The following is a 9,976-nucleotide window of genomic DNA, read 5'->3' as shown; positions in this document are numbered from 1 at the left end:
ATACTTGCACTATCTAATGAAATGAATAATATACAAGTGATAGATAAACAAGAAAACGCGAAATGATAATAAATGCAGCTGACAATCGTTATTTTTTTTTTATATAGATAAAATAAAATATTTATAAATTCAAGAGACAAAACAGGAGGAGAATGAATGATGGCAAAATATCACATGACGGGAACTGAATTTTATGAATGAAGATTTTAAAAAGTTACTTGTAAGTTGTATATGTTATATCTGTGTATTCTACCTGGCTGTGTGCTTCAAAAGGGGGGGGGGGTCGTCTTGAACATAGTAAATAGCCATAACGTTTGAACGGTAAGTACTAGGGCTTTCGTATTTCAAATATGTAATCCTTGTGAAAAGAACTTTTATTGGATACGACGAACTTTGACCCTTTGACCTGGACCTTGGAGAACACATGTGTACATCTGAATCTTTTTTTCTGTTTCGTTTCTATGGCAACTGTGAGCGACTCATTACAATTATTTTGAAAGTAGAAATCACTTTGACACATTGCAAGGAATAAACATTGAAAGTTTCAAAACGATTGCCTGAGTAGTTATTGAGAAAATCGAAATTAAAGAATTTTAACTCTCACCTGGTTTCCATGGCAATAATCAATTATTTGAAAATTTTAAATGCGTAGTACACAACTACAGATACTAATCCTTAAAATAAGAAAAGTTTCATGACGAGCGTTTAAGGGACCAGAGAGAACACTCTCGGACAAAATTTGTCGCTTTTTACAGGTTTCCATGGCAACGGTAGACATATTGGAACTGAATGACCTCACTGCACAACTACAACCAGTGATCGTCCTTTGAGGAAAGTTTCAGGAAGATTGTCCCAGCCATCTCCGAGAAACAGCCTGGATAAAAAAAACATGCGTACAATATCAATATGTCGTCCCCGACTTCGTTCGGGGCGACATAATAACTCCTGAATTTTTCTCATCAATAACTCCTGAATTTTCCCCTTCAGTTCGAGTATTTCTGCATTGCAGAGAGCTGATGTATGTTATGAGATGATAAATCATGTGTAAACTTTCTCAGTTTAGCGGAATCATGAACATTTTCGGCGAGATGAATGTTTTGTATACAGTGGTGATCAAGGCTTCGCGAACCTTCAGGAGCGGATCAAAAGATTTTTGAATGAATAAAAACTATCAAAATGACGTACCAATTTTTTAATTTATACTTGCACTATCTAATGAAATGAATAATATACAAGTGATAGATATACAAGAAAACGCGAAATGATAATAAATGCAGCTGACAATCGTTATTTTTTTTTTATATACACTGGATGAAAAATACAGTTTCCGCATGGCTGAAACTCTACTGAAACTCTGCGGAAACTTAAGGTTACTAATAGTTTCTGCAAAGTTTCAGTGCGGAAACTTCAAGTTTCATCAAGTTTCCGCAGTGCGGAAACCAAAGGTGTCCACGAATCCAAATAGTTTCCGCAACTGAAACTTGCTGAAACTTGAGGTATACGCAAGGTTTCAGTATGCGTATACAGTTGAAATACATATGGTTTACCAATGGTTTCCGCAACAGAAACTTGCTGAAACTTGAGGTATACGCAAGGTTTCAGTATGCGTTTACAATATTGATATACATAGGGTATACTATAGGTTTCCGCAACGGAAACTGTAGTATTGACTACACAATTTTAGCCCTGGTTTTTTTTCCCCTGAATTCTCATATTGGAAAAAACAACAACACACTAACATTAGTTATCAAAGAATATTTAATGTTATTATCAACATTTACATACATCGGTTGAACATTTTTCTCTTGCATCATAAACATTTTTACAGCTAAGTCCGAGCCCTCAAGTCACGACAGGAGGACAGAGAAAATGTCTGCATTTAATGATGTCTCATACATCAGAGATATAATCTTGCAAGAGGAACTTAGAACTGCATTACTGCAATCAATCAACTAAACCTGAATTCGGTTTATGCAAGTCTAGTATTATTAAGGAAATGTAAAATTACTTGGTATAATAAATGCACAATTTCACATCATAAGTAGCCAATAAGCACCAAGGTGGATTCCTTTGTTAAAAATTCAGTTTGTAGTCCATCATCAACCAACAGAAAAGTCCTTGAGTGGTTCTCATTCTTTGATGACCCACTTACACTTATCATGCTTATGCTAGTGGTGGCTGCATGTTTTCGGAACTGTGCAACACATCACTGTAGTCTGCATGTATGACCTGTTCCAGTTTCAGTTGACTTTAAAAATATCAATGCTTGAGTATAGAGAGACTTGTTTTCATCATTGGAGAAATGATATCATGTTCAAGTTGGATTGATCTGCTCATCAGTTACTTCAACCTATTGAAAATATATATAAATATAGTTTAACAAAATCCCAATCTAAATAAAATAACATGTTATCCTCTCGCATATAGCTTCACAACATCTAACAACATCCCATAGAAGGTCACGTCAGATGTCAAATACGGAACAACTCTAGACTTATTCGTTCCAATTTATGAAATACAATAATTTTGCAGTTGACTATTTGATTGGTTAATAGAATTTGACCTCTGACGTGACACTCTACAGGATGTTGTTAGATTTAGGCAGTATCTAACATTTTATATTAATTGGATGGACAAAGTCCCTAATGCTGTTCTAGTACAAGCTTTTGTTTGATTAATTTCAAATTTTAAGCATTTTTTTTTATCAGAATGATTTAAAATGAAATCTAAAAATTTATCAAGTGTAAAATATCATTAGTTTATTAAAGATGCCTCTTTTAAACACTTGACTAGGGATAATGAAATAAACAAACTTGAATTTATTTAAACATGTTAAATGTACCTGAATATGTATGTATAGATTTGTTCCTGATTTTCAGAATAAATTAAGGAATTTTCTTTCATTCTACTTGTTCAACAAAATATTTTTTTTTATTTGAATAACAACTAGAGGCCCATAGACCAAAAGGTATCATGTAACAACTTTCACTCAATTGAATTTGGTTCGTGTTTTAAACAAAAAGCCATGAAATTCCAAATTTTGAAAGACGCACCATTGTTTATCATAATTATACACTTAACATGCTTACTCTGGTTACTCAGAAACCAAAGGTGGATCAGAGTAATAAAGATAAAATGCTATTCCATTTTAAAACCACCAGTTGTGTACCCCACCCCACAGGAACCACTAACCCTGGGGCCACAGATTTCAAAATTTTCTAAATGTTATCTTAAGTTTTATTTCATCATAAATGGTTGATTAATTCCAAAGAGCTATATGGACCAACCCTAGTACTAAAACCCCTGACCTTGGGGCTATGAATTTCATAATTATGGTAGATGACTCAGTGCTCATTTCAATCATGCCAACAGTTTGACTGCTTGATGTCCAGGAGTAAAAAAGAAGGGGGGGGGGGTATCATAAAATTTGCAAATTTTGTTCCCCTTCACCCGTAGATGCTTTGTACCAAAATTGGTTGAAATTGGTTGAGCGGTTGCAAGGAAGAAGCTGAAAATGTTCAAATGTCAAAACACGACAGACAAAAACAGATAGTAATAGGTCACCTGAGTTTACTAAGGTGACCTAAAAATAGGCCTGCTTATAAATACTTATTTTAAATAAATCAGAGAATTTTAGTACATGTAGTTAGCTCGCAAAATGAGACTTTCTAAGAAAATGTTAACATCTGTTAATTTGATGGAAATGCCGAACATAAAAAGATATTATATAAAGCTTAAAAAGTAGAGGAAAGCAGCTTACACCCCCCCCCCTCCCCCACAACACACACTGACAACCACTGACTATTATAAATAGAGAGCTTTAAATTATACAGTGAGATTAAGAAAATAAAAACATAAACTTTGTGCTTTAGTCCTTAATTTCCTAAAATAGAGTTGCATAAGTTCTTACTACTAAAACATACTTTTTAACAGAAGTATTCTTCATCCTCTCTTAGTTTTCAGATGATTTGTTCCATGGATATCTGAAATTAAAATAGATCGAGTTAGTACAGTACTGTACAGTAATAACTTTTTGTTTTTAGCATGAGCTCAGAAAAGTCCCAAAAACTACTTGCATGCCCATTTCCTTGCACCTGACATGCAGTGAAAATTCTATTGGACACATGACAAAGAAAAAAAATGATTGGAAATTGTATCATTTTAAAATGGACACAGTCACACTCTGGTCTAATTCTAAGTGGCAGTCCTATCAGGCTATCACAATCTCAATTTACAAGATTTTGAAAAGCAATTATATCTGAGAGTGAGAAAAATTAAATAAGTTATAATTTTCCATAAAAGCAAGACTACACCTAAATTATGTTTGTTTAAGATATGTAGGCCTTCTCCGATTCAAAATTATAATTCATTTGATAATTCATTTTATTTAATATTCTATTTTACATCAAGGGAAGATCATTTGTATAATAACACAGTACTAGGACTCTTCAGTGGCCATTGTTGAAAACTGATTTAATTAGTGATAGAAATATGGCAAATGGAAACAGCCTGGATAAAAAAAACAAACAGCTATTAACCTTACAGAGAGATTACAAAAATCTTATTTGTGTATCAGTCATTTTATCAAGTCAATAAAATTTAGAGATCATAAAAGTATTATGTCAAATTTTCATAATGGGTCACATTGCCAGTGGTTAGAGCGACACGCCTAGAGTTGGGGAGTAAGAGCATTTTACATCAAGGGTCTGAATCCAATGTAGTACATAGTGGTCCCTCAGATGAGACCTGTGTTGGTGACGTGTCCACATTAACAAAAAGTTCTCTAAAGGGTAACAAATAAATACAAATATGACTGTATAATGAATCAATATATGTAACTTAAGAAATTGAAAATGGCCAATTGACCATTTCATCAAGCTCCAGTCTATCATAATACATACTTCAGGTAAATACTGTTCTGTTCATATCAAGAGAATCATTTTTATGGTTGTGATTTCTGATGTATTTAGAAACTGCACCACATTTAATACACAAGGTACAATAAAAACATGGTATTTCTAATGAACAATTACACCATGCACACTACCGGTAAATCAAGTTTTAGGTTGCTAAAATAGTGTTAATTGTTTCATATAGATCAAAACATGCACATGTGTCAGCATGATGTTTATGTATCTTTGTGTATAACTATTTTGTTCACGTACGACAATGTTTCAAACTCATAATGTATGGTATGAAACTTAATAAAATACTTCAACTTGAATAATGTCAGGCTTTCTGAAAATTATCAAGTCACTTTCATATCACAAAATCTGCAAGTTCTCAGGAATTTTACTTTCATGACTATACAACATGTACAAATTGGCATTTCACAGTGATACAATACTACACAATGGCATTCTCCCAACATGATGCCCTCTAACATGTCTAATATTTACGATTCTAGACTGCATGTATGTTAAAAATATATTCAACCCCTTCCTCGGCTGTGCAGCACAGTCTTCCATCAATAATAAAAACAATTCAGCAAAAAATAAATGTAGGATTCAAGAAACTACTCCTGCGAATAACAGTGAACACATCCAGCAGTTATAATGAACTACAAACCTCACCTTTTCTGAAAGAACATAATAAGCGTGGGGGGAAATCTTTCGATTTTCCGAAAAAGTAAACACCGGATACAAGTTCATAACGATATTATCCTCTAAAACCAACCTACATTTGAAATTCCGGAATACTACAACACGTATTTTTTTTTTAACATGATCGGGACGATGCAGAAAAACACATTCTAATAATCATACGAAAACATGCAAGATAAATACAATGGTACAAAATGCATGCGGCCGTTTTAAAAGCAATTAATTATACGTATTACAACCTAAGCTGAGAATGATTTACAAGGCGCTTTTTCAAAATAATTATAACTGTACAATGGTCGATTTGAATTTTTGGAACGCGCCGTTTTGACCCAACTTTATTCTTACGATTGCAGACAATAAAAACAAAAATAAAGGTGCTCTGAACTGTAAGAAATAACTACCTGTATCTAATCTTTCGTTTGAGGTGCCTTTCTTCTGTGTAGAGTCAAAAGACCTTCTCATCTCTGTTGTTTTTCTTGAGCAAGTTCTTGGTGTTTTCTTCGCAATTTTTTCCCTCTTTCTTCTACTAAAAATCTAACCAATGAGAGAGAAGCATTCTATCGCGATACGCCACCTAGTGATTGAATGTCAGTCTCTACGGAAAATTCCCCTTAGTTTTTGCATTTCTCTTTTGGCAATATTATTTTTTACGTTTTATATTGCAGACGTCCTTGCATTTATGACAACTGAATGAACCTGTCAGTTTTAAATGCTTAGATAAAATTGATCATGGAATCGAAGTTGGGTATAAATTAAACCGTATTTTAAGTCCCTTATTATCATGGTTATCATGATTATATGGTAATTGTTGAAACGGACTGTCCAGATTTTTACAAATAGATTGAAAATCATATACACATGTACTTAGATTATTGTGTAAAAAAAAAAGGTATACAAGTCAACAAAGTTATGCTGACATGGCATATCTATTATCCACATACAAGAGCGATTTTACCCCCCCCCCCCTTTCTAGTAAGCGATACGAATTAGCTGGTTAAAACTTTATAACAAGTCTGCAAATTTATGTTTATATGTTTTTTAAAATCTTAATCTACGGGATACATTTTTATTTGTGTCCTAAAATAGAATAGATAAATTAACAAAGTACATGTAAGTTTATAATCATTGTTATACAGTGAATTATATAATGATTAATTTTGACCTTCGTAACTTAAATAAAACGAAGAAAAATATTACAAACTATATTAGAATGTGTTGTACGAGTCTCTGTCTCTGTCTCTCTCTGGTATTGCTTTTTATACCTTTGTGAAACTCAAAAGCAAAATTGGAGTTATAAGAATTATTAATCAATTGTTAAAAATTTCCATCTCAGAAAATATCTACATGTACAATTTTAAAATAGTAAATACCGCTACTTCTCAGCATTAGACGATGAACAAAAAATTATTGGTTATTACTCAATACAGAAGATACGGAAACTCTTAATTTTGCGGGCAAATTTATAAATGATATCATGTAATAGTGGTCATAGTCCTTTACACATGTCATGTATATTGTTGTTTACTAAATGTATTTATCTTTTTTTTTTAATCTTTTTCTTATTATTGTCATAACCTCACACTTTTCTGTTTTGGACTCTAAATTAGAAATAAAACGTTGTTTTATTGTGTACTTAGAAATAACCTAGAGAAAAAAGTTATGAAATAAAATTCATAGACTTTGTTTTCATTAGGTTGCGTGTCATCGATCTCTAAATATTTTCAATATTTGAAGTTAATACAATGGTGGCAAACAAGGAATACCATTAATTGTCGTTTTTTTTTTTTGTGATTGCCGATTTCTTTGTGGAGAAATTGTAAAATAATATTGAAATTTTTTAAATAGTCTATTGAACTAGCAAATATTCTCCTTATACCTGTAGATTAGTTCTATTATTTATTAGATTGATCTATAGATAAATATCTGAGAGGTTTTTCTTTTTTTTTCTTTTAATCACCAACACATAATAAACTTAATAGCTTGTATGAAACATTTTATATAAAATATTTTATAAAACAATCTTATTTGTTTGATTTAGGTGAAGTTTTATATATATAGTGTGTGTGGTATTTTTTTGTTTTTTAATTTTTAAAATTTGAATGTTCAGACACCTTGGGGTCATTACTAGTGACTATACTGTGTATACCATATACTGCATGTATATATTACGCCTGGTCACAGCCCATTGTTCCTCTAAGGTAGAAAAACCTCTCAATCCACATAGAACATACAAAAAATACACCAACACGGTAGCAGGTGTCTTCGCGACACGTGTCTCCCCACCTGTGGCACGTGAGGACAGGTGCCCACGAGTGGGGTTCAAAGAAAAGGATTGAAAATTTGATCAACTTACATACTACTTTTATTAAAAAAAAAGTGTTTTCTAAATCACAAATTTAGCACATTATATATACATCTCAATACAAATACAATTGAACATATTACTAAAAAGTATAGGTACCGCGTTTTCAGTAATATTGCATTAATTAACATCACGAAAGCAAGATATTTGAAAAAATAAATAAATAAATAAATAAATAAGCCTACACATAATTTGCAATCTAATTAAAATGAGATCTTCCATTCGCTCCCAAGGTATTGTTTCACAAAAACAGACTTTTTACATTAATATTAAGTCTTCCCCTTGCGAATAAGCATTTGGGTAACAAATGAGACGATTTAATTTTAATTAGATTGACATAATATGCTGCAGATCTTAAGAACCATGGCATCAAATGTTCAGGACATGTTTTCTTGCAATATTTACCCGCGGCTTTCGAATAAGATTAACGCCTGTTAAACGAATAAAATGTATTCATGAGAACGGAGATAAAAATACATATATGTACGAGATATTAAATCAATGTATTAAATTATAAAAACAACTACAATGTAGTAACTATTGCACTTTATATCTATGTTGAACACTGAATAGTAAAAAGGGCTTCCTAGTCAGTATGTGTTGTTAACAAATTGAATTATTGAAATGATAATTTTCCATTCAGGAATATAGATACCGGTACATGTATAAGGAATATAAATGCAAAACTTGCTATCTCAGATAATGTAAACGTTCGCTCTCGTAATTATCTGTATTTCATGCACGATGAAGACACACTAATTTTCTTTTTTAAACAAATTAACATTAAATGTAATTGTAGACAGAGGAATTCGAACCTCCATATATAACCTTTGATTTGTTCTCATACGGAAGTACTGTAATATTTTGTGAAAATAATGTATGTTATGAAAAGAATTAATTCCCGAGGGGGAGTCTCGAGTTGGGTAATGTAGAAAATCCTGGTGAGAGGAATCGATTTTGTTTAGAAATGATATTTTTTTTAATTCCAGCACAATATGAAATAAATTAATATGAAGCAAGGATCTTGTATAAAGTGCTTATCATTGATATCAATATCGGTATGTGTCAGTTTACACAGAGCACATCTCAAAATCTGAATATGAACTAGTAGTTATCTGGTATTTAAAAATAAAACCATTTTTTAAAATGTATAAGTAAATAAAAATATGATATGGGTTGATTTTTCTACTCTTTAAAAAAAAAAAAATATAATAAAAACAGTTTCAGTTCGGTTTTAGCATGCGAAAACCATACAGAATCAAAATCAATTATAGTAAAGATAATATGAGTTGATTTTTCTACCCTTTTGAAAAAAAATAATAGAAAAAAATTCAGGTCGGTTTCAGCATGCGGAAACCATATGGAATCGAAATCAGTAGTAAAAAAGTCATTTGAATTGATTTTTTTTACCCATTTGAAAAAAAGAAAAGAAAAAGTTTCAGTTCGGTTTCAGCATTGCGGAAACCATAGGAATCGAAATCAATAGTTTCCGGAAATCATGTGTAAACCTACTGAAACTAAAAAGTATCGTTAAATTGACATTTCATTAAATTTTACATTGGTTTCCGTTTTGCGGAAACTATTTGGAAACAAACCTAATAGTTTCAGCATACGGAAACCCTACAGAAACTTGCTGAAACTATTATATTTCCGCATTGCGGAAACCATACACGAAACTTCAACGCCAAGTTTCAGCAAGGTTTCCATATAGTTTCAGTTTTGCGGAAACTGGACTTTTCACCCAGTGATAGATAAAATAAAATATTTATAAATTCAAGAGAGAAAACAGGAGGAGAATGAATGATGGCAAAATATCACATGACGGGAACTGAATTTTATGAATGAAGATTTTAAAAAGTTACTTGTAAGTTGTATATGTTATATCTGTGTATTCTACCTGGCTGTGTGCTTCAAAAGGGGGGGGGGGGGGTCGTCTTGAACATAGTAAATAGCCATAACGTTTGAACGGTAAGTACAAGGGCTTTCGTATTTCAAATATGTAATCCTTGTG

The 9,976-nt window shown here is 32.1% G+C and overlaps 1 long non-coding RNA gene across 1 annotated transcript; it reads right to left on the bottom strand.

Annotated features, from left to right (window-relative positions):
- Positions 1-1,740: 1,740 nt before the first annotated feature.
- On the bottom strand, positions 1,741-5,593 carry LOC134269054 (uncharacterized). Its single transcript, XR_009992489.1, has 3 exons — positions 5,574-5,593; positions 3,924-3,983; positions 1,741-2,350 (listed from the first exon to the last, which is right to left on the bottom strand). It is a non-coding gene; the product is annotated as an uncharacterized LOC134269054 (long non-coding RNA).
- Positions 5,594-9,976: the final 4,383 nt, after the last annotated feature.

Source organism: Saccostrea cucullata, unplaced genomic scaffold (assembly GCF_032062105.1).
Source record: "Saccostrea cucullata isolate Sc308-1 unplaced genomic scaffold, CSIRO_AGI_Scuc_v1 ctg8277, whole genome shotgun sequence".
In the NCBI taxonomy this organism is placed as follows: domain Eukaryota; kingdom Metazoa; phylum Mollusca; class Bivalvia; order Ostreida; family Ostreidae; genus Saccostrea; species Saccostrea cuccullata.
Note: the sequence above shows the minus strand (reverse complement) of the source record. Positions and strands in the feature narration are given on the sequence as shown.